This window comes from Momordica charantia, assembly GCF_013281855.1.
Source record: "Momordica charantia cultivar OHB3-1 chromosome 4 unlocalized genomic scaffold, Mcharantia_2.0 BLBB01000004.1, whole genome shotgun sequence".
Taxonomy (NCBI): Eukaryota; Viridiplantae; Streptophyta; class Magnoliopsida; order Cucurbitales; family Cucurbitaceae; genus Momordica; species Momordica charantia.
The window spans coordinates 10,161,729-10,185,278 of NW_028275162.1; the positions used below are offsets into that span (position 1 = coordinate 10,161,729).

The 23,550-nt window shown below is 33.1% G+C and overlaps 1 long non-coding RNA gene and 2 pseudogenes across 3 annotated transcripts; all 3 read right to left on the reverse strand.

Annotated features, from left to right (window-relative positions):
- Positions 1-2,300: 2,300 nt before the first annotated feature.
- LOC148211766 (uncharacterized) lies at positions 2,301-22,904 on the reverse strand. The gene is made up of 2 exons (XR_015790270.1): positions 18,938-22,904; positions 2,301-2,548 (listed from the first exon to the last, which is right to left on the reverse strand). It is a non-coding gene; the product is annotated as an uncharacterized LOC148211766 (long non-coding RNA).
- LOC111018366 (serine/threonine-protein phosphatase 7 long form homolog) lies at positions 8,319-16,497 on the reverse strand (annotated as a pseudogene). Its single transcript, XR_015790269.1, has 5 exons — positions 13,063-16,497; positions 9,496-10,312; positions 9,336-9,423; positions 8,864-9,262; positions 8,319-8,783 (listed from the first exon to the last, which is right to left on the reverse strand). The product of XR_015790269.1 is annotated as a serine/threonine-protein phosphatase 7 long form homolog (transcript).
- LOC148211767 (uncharacterized) lies at positions 10,330-12,665 on the reverse strand (annotated as a pseudogene). Its single transcript, XR_015790218.1, has 3 exons — positions 12,095-12,665; positions 10,626-12,035; positions 10,330-10,544 (listed from the first exon to the last, which is right to left on the reverse strand). The product of XR_015790218.1 is annotated as an uncharacterized LOC148211767 (transcript).
- Positions 22,905-23,550: the final 646 nt, after the last annotated feature.

Sequence of the window (23,550 nt, forward strand, 5' to 3'; positions counted from 1 at the left end):
CATAACAATAGCCCCCACTCTCAAAGTTGAAGATTATCAGACTTTTGCTTTGAGAGTATTTTGTCGTGTGGTTGGCTGCAATCAAGTATGCGGTTGGTTTTAACCGTTAGATTTTGGCCTTGGGATCTAACTTTCAGCAGGGCCAGTGGTACTTCTTTTAGGTTTCTAACCTATTTGGCTTTTGCTCATGGTTTTATACCCTAGGGTTTACTCTTGAGTTTCTAACATATTTGGCTTTCGCCAATAGTTTTATGCCCTGAGTTTAGTTGGCACCCTTGAGTTTCTAACCTATTTGGCTTCTGCTGGTTTTTTACCCTGAGTTTAATCAATACCCTTGGGTTTCTAACTTATTTTGGTTTTTGCCAAATGGTTTTATAACCTGGGTTTCGTTAACTGGTTTGGCATGCTTGCTTCCTGAGTCTGTCATAGTTCGAGTTCCTTGACCAGATGTTGATTAGCTTACCCATGTCCCCACTTGAGGAGGTTTTGTTTGGGCATCAAACAAATAATTTTCTCAAGTATAAAACATAGGAATTAATTAATTTACCTCAAATTTGAATATTATAGTAGAATAAACAACATGCTTAATTTTTATTTAACAATTCATCACCTTCAACCATCTCGAGCAAGAATAACTCTCGGTTTACCATCCTCCTCGGATGACAATTATCATTGGAACGTTGTTGATCTCTCCAGAGTTCATATTGTTGGCTTTTAGATCTTAATCGTCCCAACAAATGGCGCCAATTGTTGATGTAGAAATTTGGCCTTCTGGGATTCCGCCAAATTCGCACCAATCTTCTATAATAAAAGGGATCGACGGGACCTGCAAAATAGAACAGTATTAAAGACCTGTGTGACTCTTGCCACACAGACTTCGATGCTTAAGTCAGAATCAGAGTAGTTGAGTATAAAGTGTAGAGTGTTGTGAGCATAGAAAAGAGTAGAGATTTGTCACCCCCTTTAAGGTTTGACTTACTTCCATATTTATAGAAGTTAAATCCTGATCCGGATTATGGAATTCGAATCTTGATACATCTAAGAAATCTGGTTATCTGAATCTAAAGAGATTTTCTCCTTTTGAATATAGGATATTTTTCTCATGAATCTAAAGGTCATTAAGATATCGTACCTTTTGAGTCCAAAGGGATTGAGATTTTCTCATCCATAACAACGTCTCTCTCACAAAATGTTTTTTTATTACTTTTACTTTTTCACAATCTATAATAGAAAATAGTTTGAAGAATTTTTTTTTAAGAAATAAGACCACATGCATTTTACGAAGAAAACAAATATGGTAGAGGAGAAAAATTTTCTTAAAAAAACTCATCCACCTGAATTTATGAAAAACAAATATGACAAAAGAGGAAAAGTTTCTTAAAAAAAAAACCCACAGACCCCCTTCCCTCGCTTTTTTTCCTTTTTATTTTTTTTTGTTGGCATTTTGACCAACTTTCCCTCCACATATTTTGGGTTTTTGACTGATCTTTCCCCCGCATTTTATTTAGATTTTGACCCAACTTTTCCCACATATTTTCTCGTAATCATGGGGAAAATTAAAGCTTCTTCAATACTTCATTCCTCCTGGTGGAATCTAGGATTCTATGTCACGGGGTACCAATATATATAACTTTGGCGGTGTGTATCAATTTTACATCTTACATTAAAATAAATGTTGCAATCTTCACATTAATCTTAAAAAATGCAATTTTACCTTTTGATATATTCTCATTTGAAAATTTTTTGGAAAAAAATATTCTTATGTGTGTCAAATGAGTTAAAAAAATACATATTTAGTGTGATAGGGAAGCATTTAAACAAAAACCAATATAGATCAGTTGGATTTTTAACTTAATTTTGTAAGTTCTGACAAAATTATTAAATAGTAGATTTTATGAATTAATCAAAATTACTTGAGAAACTTGATTTTATTAAATTAGTGAGTTTTTTTTCGTAATTTGTTTTGTTCAAAATTTTTCTTTTTGTTTTTTGATTATAACAAATGTGGAAACCGACTAAATTCTCTGACCTCTCAAAAAGGAGCAACAAGTCTTTTACCTTTGAAATATATTTATGTTAGTGAATTTTAAAAAATTACTCTCGGAACTAACGCAGAAAATGGATAGAAAATAAAAATTACAACATTTAGGATTGTGAATTTAAATTTATTAAAAAGATCCTGGTCCACATTATGAACTTTTTTTTAACTTAATTAGAAATAGAAGTTAAAATTAATTATTTAAAATGAAAAAATATATGTAAAATAATTCAAGATAGGCTGTTTTTGCAAAATAAATTAAAAAAAAAACAATGATAGCTTTAGCCATATAAGTTAAAATTAATTATTTTAAATAATTCAAGATATGCCGTGGTTACAAAATAAATAAAAAACAAAAATGCTATCATTGAAGTTCGAACATAGGAACACGGAGATAATGCAAAACTTCAGGGCAAAAAGGAAGCCAGCAAACCAAGGTGAATTTTAATAAACATGGGGTCACCAGGTCCCTTTGTGGATCCACCGATGATTCCTCCGCTACCATTGGAGCTGTTAAGAAAATAGCCCAGATTTTGTTCACTCACACAAGAAAGTATAAAATCATAGAGGAAGACAAAGGGTTTTTAGAATGGTTCAGCACTAAGGCCTACGTCCACTATTGATTGACAACTAACACTTTTGTTTTCAAAAAGCTACAAAGGTATTTCTCTCTCTCTCTCTCGATGTACAACAGAGATATTTATATTGGTGGGTCATTTACATTTACACCCCCAATTAAGAGAACTTACAGAAAACGTGATTTACCCATTCTTTTATAGTTGGTTTCAACACCCGTAAATTCCTTCAAATCTCCACCTTTGGAACAACTGAAAGTGAAGCAGCTGTCTGTCCCTATCTTCATCCCTTCTCAATAAATCTGATTCATCCATTGATAAACAAGCTTGATAAAGTCTGCTTCCCAATGTCTCTTCCCTGCTTTAGCCATGTATCTGCTTACAAGACTTGCTCCATAGGATAAATCTAGTCTTGTACACACCATTAGATACATCAGGCTCCATACTAAATTAGAATAGAGCACTGTACTCATGAATCTTTGATGTTCATAGTTAGATTCATTAGGGGAATTAGCAGCAGATAGTTTGAAATGTTGAGCTATTAGAATTTTTAACACCTTTGCACTCTGCATTTTGTATTTCTCTACAACTCTACTGCAATAGGATGTTTGCCTGATATCAATTTCACCTTTCTATTCATTTCTTGTTATTTCCATCCTTAAGATTCTTCTTGCCTTGCCTAGGTCTTTCATATCAAATTCTGACTTAAGGCATTCTTTTACAGCTATTAGGTCTCTCTTTTTCTTAGCAACCAATAACATATCATCCGCATAAAGTAGTAGAAATATGTCATCCTTTTTAGGTTTAGTTGTAATATATACACAACTATCAAATGTACTGTGGATGAAACTTATTTTATTCATAAACTCATCGAATCTATGGTACCAACATCTAGGAGATTGTTTTAAACCATATAAAGATTTGTTTAGAAGGCATACCTGATCTTCCTTTCCCTTTTTAGCATATCCCATAGGCTGATTCATGAATATTGTCTCCTCTAATCTGAAATGTAAAAATGTTGTTTTTACATCAAGTTGGTCGAGTTCTAGATTTCTTTGATCAACTACTACTAGTAGCATCTGAATTGATGTGTGTTTTACTACTGGAGAAAAGACTTCTGTGTAATCAATCCCTTCTCTTTGTGAAAAACCCTTGGCCACCAATCTTGCTTTAAATCTGAGTGGATGTACTCCTTCTATTCCTTCTTTATACTTATAGATCCACTTAGATGCTATTGCTTTTTGTCCTTTTGGAAGAGAAACTAAGGTCCATGTTTTATTCACATCAAGAGAATGCATCTATTAATTCATGGCCTCTATCTATTCTCTTGCATTTGGACTGTTTATTGCTTCTTCGAAGGTTTGGGGTTCATACTCATTTATTGTATCTGTAGCATTTAATGCTAATGCAATACAGTCTTCGTCTACATATCTGGAGGGTGGACGGATTTTCCTGCGTTGTCTGTCTCTTGCCAACGAATAATCAATTAGATCTAAGGTACTTTGGCTTTCTTCTTACCTTATGGCTTTCTTCTTCTACTATTTCTTCTCCAATTACTTCAAGACTTGATGTAATTTGCCGACTTTCCCTTGAACCTCTTTGTTCTTGAGTTTGATTACTTAGCTTTACCTCAAATTGAGTTTTACCATTTTGAACATCATCAACTCTAGGAGTTTCCTGCCTCATGTACATTTCATGTTCTCGAAATGTCAAATCTCTACTATTTATGTATCTTTTCTCTATTGGGTTCCATAATTTGAACCCTTTTACTCCATCAGAGAACCCCAAACACATGCATTTGATTGCCCTTGGCTTCAACTTCCCTTCATTTACATGAACATATCCCACACCACCAAACACTTTTAATTCTTCTAGCTTTGGAGGGTGTTTGGTCCACTTTTCTTCTAGGGTTAGGAAATTTATGGCTATATGGGGACATCTATTTATGGTATAAACTGCATATGCAGCAGCTTCAGCCCAGAAAATTTCTTTTAAGTTTGCATCAGTAAGAAGACACCTTACTCTTTCCATGATTGTTCTGTTCAATCTCTCAGCCACCCCATTTATTAACAAAATGAAATCATATTCTAAATCATTTCTCTCGTATAACCTATAATTGTAATGTACATCTTATGCACATTATTTTTATCCTATAGTTTTAATATGAATCCAACTCATATTAATTATGACATTGGAAACATCTTGGAACTGTCTTTTCTTTGTTATCTGACCGATTCTTGGAATTTTTCCACTTGTTCTTCTGCTTCCCTTTTGCAAATAATCCCTCAGAGTGAGAGGTTTCTCTCTTCTCAAAAAGTATCTCCAATTCTCTCGTTTTAACCGTCGTGATTATTGCTTCTGTAGTTATCGTCTCCTTTCCATATTTAAGAGCAACCTTCACTTCTTTATATGCATCCGAAAGAGAATTCAATAGAATTACAGCTTCATTGTCTGCTCCAATCTTTTCACAAGATTGTTGAATTCTAACAACTTCTTGAATTCATCAAGATTTTCCCCCAATGATTTGGAGTTGTCCAATCTTGTATGTAAAGAATGTCTCCCTAATATAAACCTTATTATGAAGATCTTTGGATAGAAAAAGAGAGTCCAACTTTTGCCATACCTTAAATACTGAATCTTGATCAATTACGTGACGTAATACGTTGTCACTGAGATTTAAAATCAACGTGCTGTAGGAGTTCTTTTGGATCGATAATTGCCTTAAGGGCTTTTTGTTGAGAAAGAATCTCTTTGATTTTCACCTTCCACAATCCAAAATCTCCTGTCATAGCTATTCTTTAAATCTTTGCACTGAATACAGTCGTTTCTTGCCGGCTCTGATACCAGATAATAGCCCAGATTTTGTTCACTCACACAAGAAAGCATAAAATCGCAGAGGAAGACAGAGGGTTTTTAGAGTGGTTCAGCACTAAGGCCTAAGTCCACTATTGATTGACAGCTCAACACTTTTGTTTTCAAAAAATTGCAAAGGTATTTCTCTCTCTCGATGTACAACATAGATATTTATATTGGTGGGTCATTTACATTTATACCCCCAATTAAGAGAACTTACCGAAAACGTGATTTACCCATTCTTTTAGTTAGTTTAAACACCCGTAAATTCCTTCAGGAGCTTGAGAAATGAGACCAAGAGTGTGAGAGCGAGAACAAGAGGGATTGAATGAGAAGGAGAGAGTTTTTAGCGAGACCGTGAGAAATTTAAGAGAGAACGAGATGGATTTGAGAGAGGGTCTATGTAGTTGTCGTCCAAGACGAGAGGAAGAAGAATTTGCAGGAGAGAGAAAGATAAGGAGGAGAGAGAGATTAAGAAAAAATCGAGAGAAAGGAGTGATTTGAGGAGAATAGGTTTGAATTTTATTTTTCTTATTATCAATTTAAATTGGGGGAATTTTGAAGATATCGATGGGGATACATGATTTCACTTAAAAAAATGACATAGGAAACTTTTATTTTGAAAAGTTAGCCAAAAATCAAGTGATCCCCTCCTATTGATTTCCTATTTTTTTGGTTGGTGTAGATCATCCTAAAATTGATATTAATTATACATGTAAAAAATATATAAATTTGCAAGGACTTTTTTGAAACCAATATATAATTTTTTGAACCTTTCCAATTACAAATAATTCAAAACAAATAGCGTTATTCAAATATTACTGTAAATTATTATAAATTTTGGGTTTTTGGATTGAATGACCTTTCCCACTTTGATATATGTCCTTCTTTTTAAAAACTTAAGTTTTTTAATAGTTTGCTTACATCAATTTTATGTGAAATTCTGTATTTGCTTTTTATAATTATTTTTTTCTTTTATTCTTTCTCTCCGTTCAAAACCTTTTTTTTCTTTTTCTCTCTCTTCTTTGTTCCGTTCCCTTTGAGTTTCCCTCCCTCTCCGCCTGCACTCGTTCTTCGATTCTTTTTTTTTCCGTTGTTTTCACTATAAGATCTCTTCTCTCCAATATATTACAATTTGAGATCCATTCTCTTGATATATCAATTTTTAAAATTATTCAAAGATTATTTTGTTGGACTTTTCTTCTTTGAGCAACAGTAGAACAAAAACAATCATAGATATACATGTTGGAAATTTTAAACAAATCCTAATTCATGATTACTCTAAAACAAAGGCCATAAAATTCCAGAATAATCAAGGCCAAGGATCTAAGCATGGAGGAAAACCAAAATCTATAAAGAGATTAGAATTACCTGAAACCATTAGATAGATTGAACACGATCTGCAAGAAGTTGTGGTTTGTGGTCTTCCTCAACTATGCAACCCAGACCAAATATGGGCAATACTCTCTGTTTGATGGGGAACAGGAGGCTCAAGAAGCATAGTGTATTGGGGACCATAACCATATATTTATAGGTTAATCCTAGAGTTTCCCATAATCCCCTAGGATTAATGGGCTGGTTTCTACTCAGCAAGCCATACCACTAAATGGGAAGTCATGGGTCCATAATTAAGATCACTTGTATGCCCATTAAATAGCCCAAATATAATTGCTCTTTAATTTGTTACTCACGTACGAATTAATTATTAAATTAATTCCAACAATCTCCCACTTGGGTAACAATTTTCTTTATTAGCAATTATATTAATTTAGTTCTTTAGTGCACATCTCAATGCTATTAAAACAAACTTTTCTTTATAACAATCCGGTCCATCTCGTATATTGATGAAGAACCAAAGCGGCTGTTGTCACATGTATAATCACGACTCAACCTTCAATGATCACCACACCAAATATACTCAATGACATGGATCGAGTGTGGAAGAGCAGCATGAGAATTACATGTAATGTGATCTAAACATGTCTATTCTCAATTGGTCCAACTTTATTCTTTAAAGAGATCCAAATTTATGCTTTCTAGCTTTATGTTAAACTACATTTAGAAAGAAAATCATTCAGAGTAACAAAATAAATCATCTTCTTTATTCTGCAGAAAAGAAAAACAACATGTTTAATTTAAGAAAATACAAAGTCCCACTCAACTGACATACCATAATTTTCACATCTATATGAGCATTATGCTGGTAAACTTTTGTGAAATCATCGTTGTTTGTTGTTTCAACGGGTTAAGTTTTAAAATAATGACATTTTAAAAAGAAATTACAAAAATAATGTTAATTTAAAAATAATAACTAAATAAATGTAAATTAAATAAATAAATACAAAAGTAATTTAGGTTTTTGAAACTATTGACAAAAATAGGTTAGGTCAAAGGAGGGGTCAAAACTCGCATACAATGGACGCTACTTCCGTGCAACGTGTATTGTCTATGTCGCGGGTGAGGTGTTATTGACTTCCACGGAAATCGCAGCCAACGCACGCGACTTCCACACATTTTTCTTTTTTTTTTTTTTCGCTGAAGTGTATGCGACTTCCTTCCGAACATTTTTCACCTTTTTTTTAGTGAGTTTTCATATATATTTTTTATTATTACTTTTATTAATATTGCAAAATTAGATTTATTAATATTGAGTTTTCATATATTTTTTTTATTGTTACTTTTATTAATATTGCAGAATCTATTTTATTAATATTGCGAAATTTTTAATTAAGATGCAATAAATTATTTTAATTTTTTTGTTATTATATTTTAAATTTTGATTAAAATGTGATTAAAGTTTAAAGTTTTAAAATTACACTAAAAGCTACTTTTGGATAAAAGTTTTAAAACATATTCGATACAAAAACCTGTCTTAAACTTTTAAACATATTACAAAACATAGATAATCATGTACCACATTGTCGTGGCATTCTTACGCGACGTCCACGACGAGGTTCTTGTTGAACAGGTGATGGGTCAGGTTGAAGAGCTGAAGTAGATGCGGTGTCTAAATGAACTCCTGGTGTAGGAATCATTAGAAAATGTGATTGTATAGGAGTATTCATAATCTGTTCATCTCCTATAGCATCTTCATTTTGTTCTTGAACTTGTTCAGCTTCTTGTGCTTCTTCTTGAACTTCTTCATTTGGCTGTGCTTGATTGCGCCTACGACGAGGACGCCTCATTTCGAAGTTTGAAGCTACTCTTGGATAAACTGAATTTGATTTAGTTATGCTAATGCAAGTATCACACATTGTTTTTAATACCGGTAGATTTTATTGTATTGCAAAATCTTGTACGTTGCTAATAAAAGAATCCTGTAATTGATATAATAATTATTAATATTAAATTTGATTTAAATATTGTAATTAAAAAATATAAGAAATATAATACTAACCATGTAACCGTGATAAGCAGATTCATGTGTGATATACTTTCTTGTAATAGAATCATACCACTGTTGATAATCATCTGACACGACCGGCATATCTGTCGCATCACTAAATGCACACCGTTCACGACGCTGACGCCATAGTGATATATATGCTGCATGTTGACGTTGCCAATTGTGATCATGTTTTCCTCGTAGGTCTATTTGATGTAGACTCGTGTCAGTATTACAATATGATGATTTATTCTGTAAAAGCCCAAATTGTCGCAACACTCGATTCGGTAGATGCCACTCGATAATATGAAAACATATAAGAGGGCTTGAAGTCAACCAAATATCTCGCCCATTATGACAATATTCAGGTAATAGAGTCATAATGTCGTGATTGTACGGTGTCCAGATAATCTGAAATCATTAATAAATAAGAATTAATATTATTATTAAGTTAATTATAATTATTTATTTCTAAGTAATATACCTCGTTGGGCTTAAGTCGATCAAAACATGTTTGATATTGAACCAACATGTTCGTAGATTGTTCAGAAGCTATCAAAACTCCATTCCATCTGCATTATGTAAAACTTATTCAGTTACATATAATTTAAAAATCACATATAAATAAATGGAAATGAATGTACTGTGCACTGAGAGGACGTCCAGCATATTGTTCAGGAGTAAGTACATGGTGTTGTGGAGCAATTGTAGGAAACCTATCCCACGCCCACACTTGTAAAAGTATCAACGAACCTGCTATATCCAGGGCATCAGCTCGACTAGCCCGACAGAGTTCTCGATATAACCATGCAAGGCATGCACTACCCCATGAATATCGTCCAGCTTCCTCGAAATCAGTCAGTAGCGGAAGGAACATGAGATGAACTAATGTGTTAGATTTATCGTGAAATAAAAATCCACTGATGAGCTGTATAATATATGCTCGTGCGTATCTCTGTATCGTAACCTCATCAGCATCTTGTGGTAATTCAATGAATTGTGCCGCTAGCCAAGGAATACTCAACGTAGATCCCTTAAGTTGAGGAGGTCGTACTCCCAGTAAGTCCTCACATAACTGGGCCCAATCGTATTGCAAGGATCCTGTAATGGGTTCTCCATCAATAGGTAGCCCTAACTGCACAGCAACATCTTGTAGTGTAATAGTACACTCTCCACCAGGCATGTGAAACGAGTGAGTTTCCTGCCTCCATCGCTCCACCAGTGCAGTAATAAGATGCCAATCTAACTGAGTAAAGCCTATCTGTGAAACTCCCCAAAATCCAGACTGTTGTAGATATGGCACTATACGATTATCTAGCCTAATGTTATGAGATACTATGGCCTCTCTTCTTCGACATTGCAAAACTATGGTAGATCCATCATCCCACACTAATTGTGAACGATGTGATCGTTGTAAGTATAGCTGATGCGAATCCAAAGGTCCTGGATCCATAATTAATGCTGAAATATAATAAGACAAAGAACACAATTATAATCAAAGTTCATTGCAAATAACATGACATAAAGTATAGTACATTACAATTCCAAATATCTAACTATTACAAAGCAAAAAATGATTCAATAAAGCATAGTGTATTACAAAGCACGAATCCGGGTAAGTGATAAAATATAAGGTATTACAAAGCAACAATCCCACACTAATTGAGAACGATATCACCGCATATGCTTCAACCTGTACATAGAAAATATAGAATTGATTTCAATATTAATAGATTTGTAACAGTATGTTAAAAAAATAATTAAAGAAATCCACCTTAATCACCCATTTGTCTCGAAGATGAAGCGCCAGAGTTGCGAGTTGGACATGTACGTTTGTTATGTCATTCTTTTTTGCATATTCCACAATGAACTTTCGTACCCGTCTCCCGCCAATCCATCTCATTGTGAATGCGAGAAGTTTTTGGGCGTCCATGTTCCCTCAACAAATTTGAGTTCGGATGAATAACATCAAACTTCACTTCCGGCCAATAGTCCCTATGTTGTATAGGGTAGAATCGAGATGCATAACAAAGTTGGTACCGTGACAATTCGTAATACTTCTCGACATAAGGCAAATATGGCAAGTGAACATGATTGCAGACTGCAATTACATGAGAACACGGTATCTTGAAAGATTGCCACTTGTTACAAGTACATGTATTGTCCTTCAAGCAAACTACTTGAGTATGTTGGCCTTTGTAAGGAGAGAACATATCTATTCCTGTTTCGATTTGAAAAGTTTGTGTCTCTCGATCAATAGAAGTCACTGAATGTGCTGTCGCTCTTTTATCCCACCTCCTCAATTTATTTAAAGCATATTTTGTATACTTTTCACCCCGATCCACTGCTTCACTGATATCATTTCTATGTTTCTGGAAATAAGTAATAGTCTTAAAAAATGTAAACTTCACCAATGCAGTAATTGGCAACATTCTAGCTCATTTGAAAACACCATTAATACACTCTGCTAGATTTGTTGTCATCCATCCATATCGAAACCCTTGATCATGTGCTTGTGTCCATTTCTTAATGTTTATATGAGTGAAAAAATCAATACAATCTGGATTCAATTGTTGTAACTCCCTCATATATCTTTCAAATTTACGCTTTTGGTGTTGACACCCAACACGATACACCAACTCTTTTAAGGGCTTCGAATTATATTTTTTGTTGAAATTGCTACCCACATGACGGAAACAAAATCGATGATGTGCTCTTGGTTCACTCCAGCCATATTTCTTATTTTTCACAGCCGCCAAAATACCTCCATGACGATCAGAAATTAGACAAATTCCATTTCGATCGGTAACCAAATTTCGCAAGGCACACAAAAACCACGACCAACTAGAAGTATTTTCCTCTTCCACAATAGCAAAAGCAATAGGGAATATATGTCCATTTGCATCAATTGTGGTGGCAATAAGTAATTTTCCGTTATACTTGCCATACAGATGTGTATCATCAATCTGGATTAATGGTCTACAATGTTTAAATCCTTCAATTGCAGGACCAAATGACCAAAACACTCGCCCAAAAATAAGATGTCCAGGATTATTCGAAGGTATTAAGTCCCAGAGTACTCGAGTGTCGACATTGTAATGCACTAAAGCATTCAACTAGTATGGGAGCTCTTCATATGATTTTTCCCAATCTCCAAAAACTTTAATTAGTGATTTTCGTTTAGCTTGCCACAATATCCAAAATCTTTTTTTATGACTTCTTGTAATGAAGCTACAGACGTACTAGGATCACGTCGTACAATATTCTGAATTTCATTGCACATAAAATTTGAGTCCAATTGTGAGTGATCCTGTGTAAGCTCGGCATATAAACATGAATGAACCTCTTCAAGTACACTGATTTCAATCATCCCATGAGATTTACGTCGACGAGCACGAAGTCTCCACTTGCAACCATCATTCCACTGTTTGCATTTTACATACCACATATCTTGATTCGATTCAAGTACAACAAATTGATAATGTTGTGCAATACAATATTTCTTGACAGCAAGTTGTAGTTCTTCTTTGGTCCTAAATTTTGACCCTATACGTATGTTATCCACACTCATTTCTAGAGACATCGACCCTTCTTCCAACTTTGAACCTTCTTCACATATAGAGTCTACAGTCTCAAAATCTATTTCAGTAAACATCGGTGAAGGTGCTTCCTCATTCGGGAGTGGAGGATTCAAATTTATTGGAATGTTCAAACACAATTCAGTTCCAAACAATTCATCCACTTCCACCTCAATATCAGAAGCGGATCCATTTCCACGTTCAAGTATCACAATTTCATCACAATCTAATGACATAACTGTACAATATTTATAACTATGTTAACGAATTATTTTAAAAAAAAACATACAACAATATTCATAGCATATAACATAAATCTAAAAAAGTTAACCATAATCCAATGTTAATCCATCTATGTCTAAATTAAATAATTCATGACAAAAAATATATATACAAACAAAGAATGACATACAAACAAAATAAAATTAATAAAAAAAGACATATAAATACAAACAAACAAAAAAAATTAATTAAAAAAAAGACATATAAATACCTAGAAACAAAAACAATTAATAAAAAAAACGTATACAAACAAAACAAAATTAATAAAAAAAATACATATACAAACAAAACAAACTAATAGAAAAACATTTACCAACAAAATCAACTTAAAAAAAAAAAAAAAAATTTTACCGGCGGCGGTCGACGTACGGTCACAGCGGCGGCAGCTCCAACGGAGGCGGAGGAGGTGGCGACAGTGGAGGAGGCGACGGCGGTGGAGGAGGCGACGGAGCTCACACGGCGACAATGGAGGATGAGGGAGGGGGGACCATGGAAGAAAGAAAGAAAAAGTAAAAATGGGGGAGAGGGTCACGGGTGGGGACAATTTGTCCCCACCGAAACCCTAGGCTGCAACTTCCTTCTGAGACGTGGTTCCACTGGAGCCACGTCTAACCTGGCTGTGACTTCGGTGAAATCGCGGCCTATGGCCGCGATTTCGCTGCGGCTGTTGGCTGCGATTTACCTACCCTATTTTTGGAATATGTTTTGATCCTACCCTATTTTTGTCATTTGTTTTTAAAAAGTAATTATTTAAAAAAAAATCCTGTTTCAACACATTCTTTATGACATTCATTTTTCCTTTTAAGAGATAAAACTTTGTTTAACTGAAGAGAATATACTCTTTTTATCAAACTTTAATCTTTATAATCATATTTCTCCTATCTCTTCTACTTACTTTAGTCACATTTTTAACGTTGTTGAGCTTGTTTTACTAAAATGAGGAGAATCTTTATTCTTTGGTAATATTGTTATAAAGAGAAAATAACTAAATTTCTCTTAAATATCAATAAAATACCTAAGTTATTTTCATATGAAAACAATTAATAATAATTAAGTAATAATTTTGTGAGATTTGAGTATTGTTGTTTATGCGAATTGTGATCGGCCCAAAGGAAGGTAACAATTTGGCCAAATAACAAATACACTTACAATTATGGAATTAATTATTGATATTAGATTATTTTGCTGCAATTAGTGCTCCATAGCCTATGTTGAATTGTTGATGAGTTATAATATCAATAATATTCCTTTTGGGAAAATCCAGTTTTTATTTTTTATTTCTGGATTTAATAAATTGTTTAGAGGACTTTTCTCATTATTAAATTATGCATATAAAGATATTATTATTAATTTTGAAAATAATTTTGGTAGTTTTATTTTCATAAAGATAAAATTAATAATAATTAAAGTTATATATGTTGCATAATTGTCTGATCCTTTTGGTTGGTGTTAATTTGATGAATCATGCTACCAAAGTAGCCCCTGATTTCTGATATTGATATCTTTCAAAATTATCAGATGTTTTTGGATCTGTGTATTTATGCATTCTGTAGTCAGCCCAAATGAAGACTTCAGTTTGGCCAAATAACAAGTCCACATATAGTTAGATGGTGATAAACATGGATAATATAAAGTTATGTCATGTGAGTGATTGCCGGCCCAACAGAAGGCTTTCACTTGACATGATTGATTATGAATGTTTGATCACCACATGGAGAGTACCACTTGCAAGTTGATATTGTCGGCCCAAAGGAAGGCTATCAATGTTGTGTTAGGTATCTTGTTGTCCTCATTGAGTTTAATTATAAAGTATTTTTATAAATACTTAAAGGTTAATTTCGAGCATGTTTTGTTATTGAATTAGTTATTGTTAAATATTATTTAAGTCCCTTACTGTGTATTTAAGAATAATTTCTATTCAAGTTTGCATGAATTTTTGATAAAGAAAGGAAACACTTCAACTTTTGCAAATCAATATCCCTCTAAGGTTTAACTGGGATCTTGAAAAGTCGGAGTAACCTTAATTACATAAGTATTATGACGGTGTTTTGCAACATTCAAGGGGATTATGTTTAATGAGGAAATAATTAGGAAAGTTCCTTAAGGATTGTTTTAAAAAGTACAAAAGGAATAGACTTTAAATCTTTGTTGACTATTTCTTAATAAAGAATAAAGGACCACTAGTGAGTACACTAAAGGATCTAATGCACAAAATTTAAAATATTCAAGGATTTACTTGTGCATTTGATACCATTTGAGACATTATACAGTAGGTATGTAGTGGGTAGATACTTATAACTGATGTTTCAAGGAAAATGGGTTAAGTAAGAAAATATAAAGTTGTACTCATTAATTGTTTATTTCCTTAAAGAAAGAAATTAAAGTTGGTACTAAGGTTTATTTGGAACATATGTTCGCCTAAACCACAAAAGAATCAAGCTTAGGACTTCTCTTGATATTTTTAGGAAATTTGAATATATATAAGAAAAAACAAAAAAAATTGTTCCAAATACATTGCCACATGAGGTATAAAGAAAATTTGGCTTCTCACTTAAGGTATTTAACAAGCTAGACTTGCATATGAAAACTTATATTATGTGTTGAATAGACTTTGGTATTTCTATTCGTTGCTTGTTGGTTCTCAAGATTAAATAGACATTCAAGTCTGTATTAGGAATGATCAAGGAGATATAACTAGAATTGTCAAATTGGGTGCTATTGAGAGTTTTAGTATTTTAGAACATCAATTTATAGCCTATTCAATATGGCTTCTTTAAATGTTTAACAACATTGCATAAAGTTATAAGAAATTAAATTTACTCTCGTTAAGGGCACCGATATTTGATATAGGAGAGGTCTTTATTCCTGGATATCTTAAAAGTCATCATATATTAATTTATAGTGAATGAAATCGTTAGGAAATATGATGAATTGAAAAGATAAGGTCTAAGCAATTTGCTAACTTCTTTAAGGATTTATAGAGCTAATAAGTAATATATCTTTTCAGGCAAACCTGAGATGTATGTTGCTTATAAAATGATTCAAAGCTAAAAAATGTGTGGTAAGAAATATGACAAATCATTTTTCCTTACCCTCTTTCTATTTGGAGAAAATACTCAAGTTTGTTATAAAAAAGTTTAAGTGGTGTACCAAATAAAGAAACAACTAAAATCACTTGCAATTCAAGGTTTTACGAGACTTAGACTTAAGATTTTTAGTTGTCACTCTAGATACACTAGTCTTTCAATATATATAATTTCTAAAGTTAGTTCCCACTTAAAGTTAATATGGATGAGATCTTAAAGTTTCTTAAGGATGTTGAGTTTGGGGGGAAGATAAAGTAAAGAATGTTGTATTTAAGAGGAATTTAGTTATTTTCTCTTTATAACAATATTACCAAAGAATAAAGATTGGTGTTGTATAATTGTCTGATCCTTTTGGTTGGTGTTGTATTTAATTTCTTATAATTTTATGCAATGTTGTTAAACATTTAAAGAAGCCATATTGAATAGGCTATAAATTTATGTTCTAAAATACTAAAACTCTCAATAGCACCTTATTTGACAATTCCAGTTATGTCCCTTTGATCATTCCTAATACAGACTTGAATGTCTATTTAATCTTGAGAACCAACAAGCAACAAATAAAATATCTAAGTTATTTTCAACAATTAACAATAATATTTCTAAATCAAAACATTCATAGAAATTTAAAAATTGTGTAAAGTATTGATTAAATTGTTAATTTATTCACCATAATCAACAATCTTTAATTAGCACAACATAAAAGGAAAATTAAATCGACCTCCATATTTAAATTCGCTCAGAATATTCAAAACAGAATATAAATTGATAACTAAATAAATAATTATTAAAAATTCAATAAATAGCCACAAAAAAAACATCTGTAAGTTTGCGCACTACAACATTTAAAATTAGTTGGTGCTAGGGCATTATCTCTATGTATCAACCGTTATCTTCAAACGACACCTTATTGGAGTGCCGCAATTTCTTTAATTTTTCTTTTAATGAAAACTAAAGATTCACCATCACAACTAATTTGTAAATAAAAAAAAAATAAACTTTATCAAATTAGTCAAGGATAAATTCGAACAATTTTCAACCAATTAAGAATTTTAATCATGTGAATTGTTCAAACATCTTATCAATCCAAATAATTTTAATAACCTTTTGTTTAAATAAATAAGTTATTAAAAGAACAATGAACTTAACTCTTAGAGATCCAGTAATCATCCATGCAAAACTTGCTCTGATACCACCTGTTGGAAATTTTAAACAAATCCTAATTCATGATTATTCTAAAACAAAAGCCGTAAAATTTCAGAATAATTAAGGCCAAGGATCTAAGCGTGGAAGAAAACCAAAATCTATAAAGAGATTAGAATTACCTGAAACCATTAGATAGATTGACCACGATCTGCAAGAAGTTGTGGTTTGTGGTCTTCCTCAACTATGCAACCCAGACCAAATATGGGCAATACTATCTGTTTGATGGGGAACAGGAGGCTCAAGAAGCATAGTGTATTGGGGACCATAACCATATATTTATAGGTTAATACTAGGGTTTCCCATAATCCCCTAGGATTAATGGGCTGGTTTCTACTCAGCAAGTCATACCACTAAATGGGAAGTCATGGGTCCATAATTAAGATCACTTGTATGCCCATTAAATAACCCAAATATAATTGCTCTTTAATTTGTTACCCACGTATGAATTAATTATTAAATTAATTCCAACAATACATTCATAGAGTATTTCTAGAATTTTAAACATCAACAAAATAAAAAAAATGCACAAATTAGTTTGTAAATCTTCTCCCAAAAAATCTTGCAACATTCACTTGCTCCTCTCTTGATTTCGCTTCTGGGATGATGTTTGGAGAAAACAGTGGAGGAGAGAGAGATTATGGAGAAAAAATCGTAGAGCAGAGAGACAAAGAGAAAAAAGAATCGTAGAGGAGAGAGAGATTACAAAAAAAATCAGGAGCCATATCTTGAAAAACTAAAGAAAATGGGGCGAGATATGAGGAACTCCATTTTTTTTCCTCAGAAGATTGATCGTTTATTGTGGGATAATGGGGCAAAATGATTTGGGAGCATTTTGACTGAGAGCTAGATTTTGATAGAGCACGAGAGCGTGAATGAGAGTGAGAGCGATAAAGAACCGGGAGCGAGAGAGCAAGATCGAGAGTACCTTTTGATTTGAAGTCCGCAACGGGTTCTGTAAAGGCTGAGATTCTTCCTTCTCGGAAAATGGAGGAATTCTTCTCTCTCAAAAGATGAAGAAAAAATGGCAAGATGGGAGAGGGAGAAAAGAGAAAAATGAAGCAAGGGAAAAGGAAAGACTTTGATAAGGAGTTGCTTGGAGAGTGGGAAAATGAAATTAAAATAATAAGGAAATGCATTAAAAATTTTCTGTTAGTCTCTCCCCTGTAAGGTTTTTTCTCCATAATCTCTCTCTCCTCCATTTTTTCTCCCCATCTTGCAAGATTTTTCAGGAAAAGGTTTACGAAATGTAGTTTTTTAAATTTTTTTGTGTTGTAAAATTCTAGGACATACACGAACACATACTTCACAAGCAATGCATTTATCAAATTCAAAATGGATTCGACCGCGGAAACGCTCCGATGTGATTAATTTTTCGTAAGGATATTGAATAGGTACAGGTAAATGATTTGCATGGGATAAATGTTGGAAAAATAATAAAAAATAATAAGATTAAATAAAAGATTGTTGTGCCGTGGACGATACCACTGCCTTGAAAGCAATTTCGGCACGACCTCGGTGCTATATCGTATACTTGCCGATTGCTTCCCAAGGTTAACACAACTTCGAACCCAGACGTGCACTCGTCGGGGTCGAATGTAATCGATAAACTTGCTCAGAAAAGTATTTATTTATTTTTTTAAAAAACAAAAACAAGACTTTATTTATATAGAAACAGTATGCTATTTTTTGGTGGTTTAAAAAAATAGTAAAGTTAAAAATAGCATATTCTAAATTTATCAGCTTTAAAATTAGCGGTAAGACTAAGTCTTTTAAGGACAAATTAGTCATTCCCAACAATTCCCCACGAATGACTAACTAGTTCTTAAAATATACAATTCTGAACAATGAAGGAAAATAAACTTAAATATTAACATCTTACGATTTGAATTAATGCATAGTGAAGTAAGACAACAACCTAAACAATGAAAGTGAGTTACCTCTTGAACTTCCAATAATTATGGTTGAGACCCCCACAACACATTTTATTCCCTGTTTTTGATTCCGCCATATAAATCAAGTGCTATTAATGGTCATGCACATAAACCTTGGGTCATCGTGAAAGCTTTAGAAAGATACCTTTTAACCCTTTCATAGAAGGCGACCCATCTCACAATCATGTTATTGCTTCATCAAGTCTATCATAGATAAACCACTCAAATTGAGCTATGAAGACTTCATATATCATCCATCAAGTCTATAAAAACCACCCAAATAAAGGACTATGGATTTTCACAATACATCACACATATGTTTATTATCCATCAAGTTTATATAAACCACCCAAATATAGGGCTATGGATTTAAAGCTTCAACAAAATCATCCATCAAGTCCTAGCTAGGACCACCCAAAATATAGGGCTATGGATTCGTAGCTTTATTACTTAGGTGAGCCTTATCAATTTCCACTTATTTTCAACGTGCTTTAGAGAATTTAATTTCATATGATTATAATCATAATATCTTAAATTAATTATTCTATCAATAACTAATTTAAATTCATATAATCATGTCAATAAACCTCACCAAGAAGATAATTTTCCACAGTTTGCTAAATAATTTAAATAGCAACATTTCATCGTTAATTGACAATAGATGTAATTAACCAATAAACCTCACCAAGAAGATAATTTTCCACAGTTTGCTAAATAATTTAAATAGCAACATTTCATCGTTAATTGACAATAGATGTAATTAACCAATAAATTCACAAATTTCACCTTCACGAATGACTCACAAAACATTCAAAAGAAAATCAAAGCGACAATTATGCACCATATAATTGTACATTTTATTCCTGTTGGGATCATAAACATACTCACAATAAAAATATTCATAATGAATAATTTTATATATTCAATCAAAATAAGACTATATATTCGACTGCAGTCAAGCAAGATCTCAAATCACCCATGAATTAAGATAAACTTAAACTGAGATATTTCATTACCTCATTTTTTCTTCTTCATAACTTTAAGCTGCATCTCAAAACAACTATAGCACTCTTCAATTATTATAAATTATTGCAAATTTTACAAAGAATAAAACATAAAAACTTGTTTTAGCTCATACATAAAATTGTCAATAAATATCATGCTCAATTTATGACAACAATATGAGTTAAAAATTGTTAAAAACCTCGTCAGGAAATTAACAGATTTAAAAAAAAATTCCGCTCATAATATAGGAAAAACCAGCCTATATAAAACTTAATTATGTAGCAAGAATAATAACAATCCAAATATTTCCGACTTAATTTTGACATAAATAATCAACATATTTATGCCAAATAATTTATGCATGAGAAAATTATATTATCAATATATCATTGCACAAGTCTCAATAATATAGAACATGAAATTCACCTGTTCAGCTTCCCTTTTTCAATCTTTCAAAATTTTCTCAGTGGCCTCCCCCACAATTGTGCCATTTGCGTATAATCCATTCCCGAATGCTAAGAGAATTACTGAAACATAAAGCAGAGAGATTATTAATCACAATATGAAAAATCTCACCCAATTAAAAAAAGAGTAGAATACGGTCCGGTTCACGATTTGATCTATGGTTCGGTTCAAGTTTAAAGAGAGAGAATCCATTATTGATGACATCATCTCTCTTTTTTGATAAAGACAAAGGAGGAAACCCTAGGCCATCCTCTCATCATCTCCTCTCTCTTTTCAGTCACCCCATCTTGGTTCAACCCATCTCCGGCGAACCACACCACCGGCGGCCTCCCCCACACGATCGATCCGACAAACTCACGTTGAACCTCATACCAGATTTGGATCTCATTTTTTTTTTTCTCTTTTTCCGATCTGGAGCTTCGACGAACAACGCAAGCAAATCAACGTTCTGCAACCCGACCCAACAATGTTCCGGTGCTGGGTACGGCGGCACGACATACCCTCGAACAGCAGGTCATGGCGGATGGCGCAACTGACGGCAGGGAACCACGTTCAGATCTGTCCGACTGACTGCGCTCCAATGGACATCTGAACGGTCTGCAACGATCCGACCCTTGGCGGCGACGATCCACGTGAGGCGGGCCGGTGGCGATCTGAACCCAAACTCGGAGCAGATCTCAGATCTGACGTTTCGTCCAACGTCTCGATTGGTAACAGTCCGGTACCCAGATCCGACCAGATCTGAACGGAAACGGCGGTGCAGATGGCAGCTTCCTCAGTCCTCAACGTATCTCTCCACGACCACAAACGGATCCGACGACGTGACCCAGATCTACAACCTGCAAAACCCGACCCACGAACAATCGACCAGATCTGTATTCAGATCCTGATCTACGAGCCAAATCAAGCATGGTGAGTTCTCGTTCATCTCATCAATAGTTTTAATAATGTATTGGAGTCGAGTGGAGACATCATCTCTAGGAGCACCATTTACACCATCGACTGAAGAACTAGCTTCCATGGTTTTTTTTCCACATTCTGATCATGAGACTCTTCCAAAGTTTGTGGAATCATCAACCAGGAAATTAATTGGCATGAATTTAATCATTGTAATGAAATCATCGCCTAAAATTTTTGGGCATTTCTGGGCTCGCGCTGTCTGAATTGTTTGAGCCTCCCACTAGATTTTCGTTTAATTACTTCTTGGAAAATTGATCTTGCCTCCAATTCCCCCAACAATTACTCCTGCCGCTTTGTTGTAGAGTTTTGGCAGACTCGGTGGTACTCTCGGTGCTAATAACTTAAATTATCAATAGGATAGAAGATCGTAAAATAAATTGCTTTCAAATTCGGCACGACCTCGGTGCTGTATCGTATACTTGCCGGTTGCTTCCCAAGGTTAACACAACTTCACTCGGGGTCGAATGGAATCTCAGAAAAGTATTTCTCAAGACTTTATTTATATATACAGACAAATTAGTCATTTCCAACAATAAAGTAATCATGAAACTTTGACCAATGTACCTTGCAGCTCGTACTGTTTGTTGACCATAATTCATGAACCCAGAAAAAAAGTGATAAAGGGCAAATACATAATTTCACATAAAAATGACTTTAATTAAAAGAGGGACATATATCAAAGTATGAGAAAAATGTCATTCAGCCTAAAAACTCGTAAACTTTCAAGAATCTATGACAGATCTAAGATCCCTAAAAACAAACGACCTCTAGAGATGAGGATTGTTTTCTCAAAGCAAGTAACTGTATTACCACTTAGTTATAATAAATTGGATGAAGATGAGACGCAAAGATTTGTGATGATCATTAGTATCAATAGCAATCAACACTTACATTTTGCACTAAGATTGTCAATGCCAAAATAATCATCTCTATTTTCTTCCCATCCATTCTAAACCCCTTACTACCATAAATCTTTTTACTTAATTTATTTGGAGGAGTTGGTTTTGTGTTCCATTTATAGTACTCTAAGAATTTCCTTGATAAGTTGGAATGTGTCATCAATATATTATTGTAGTTCTTTTAATAGGATATTGCGACCTTACAAATACGGGTGGAGCTTTGAATTTGTTTGACCCTTTAAATAAGCTAAGGATGATTTATTAAGTTCTATGCTCAATTTAGTTGGACCTTTACAGTCCCTATTGTTTTGATATTTTTTTTCAATTCAATTTACTGATGAGGTCCACGTAGGTACCATGCATGTACGTCTCCGTCTCTAAGGTTTTGGTGCCTGCACACATAAATCTAACACCGGTGTCATGCTCTGTCGAATGCACTCCGATACATAAGTTAGAACTTAAGTAGGGAGCAAACAAGTATGAAGCAAAAAGAGTAAGAGGGAAGTAATCTTAAGGGTGATAATCTGCTTGAGCGTATGTTCCGAATTATCGCAAGAAGTGCAACTTACCTCTTCTTTTTATATATATATTACTGTATCATATATATACATATATATACATATAAGTGTTATATCGGTATATCAGTGCTACGAAGGTGAATTTGGCATTTTATTATCGGACCTCCCCTTTTTCAAAAAATTTTGATATATTTGCAAAACTAAAATGTAGATTGCTAAATTTTTTATTTCCTTACAAAGATTTTATAATATATCATCTGTAATTTCATGAATTTTATTTGAGGCATGATTTTGCATATTTTTTATTGTGCAGGTGTATTTCATTTTTCTTATTGTTGTACTTTTTTTTATAATAAATTTGCACTATACACTATAAGAGATAATATTTTATTATATATATATATTTAAAATATTTTGTATGATTGGGTAGATTTTTTAATATTTAAAATATTTTGGAAGATATATATTATATTCTATTTGGTTTAAAAAATAAATTCATAAGGTATTAAAGTGCATACAGTTAAAAGATCATATTTTAGTTTCATACTGTTAAAAATATTGAAATTTATTATATATATTTTTTAATTTCAAAATATTATTTTTACTTTGGAGGATGTGTTAAAAAAACTAAAAACTAAATTCATATTGTTAAAAATAAATTTTAGAGATTTTTTTTGAAAGATATTATATATATTATAGTTTCAAAATATCCATGAAAAGACTAACAATTTTTACCTCTTTAAATGTGTATTAAAGTTACTTGAAAAATAGC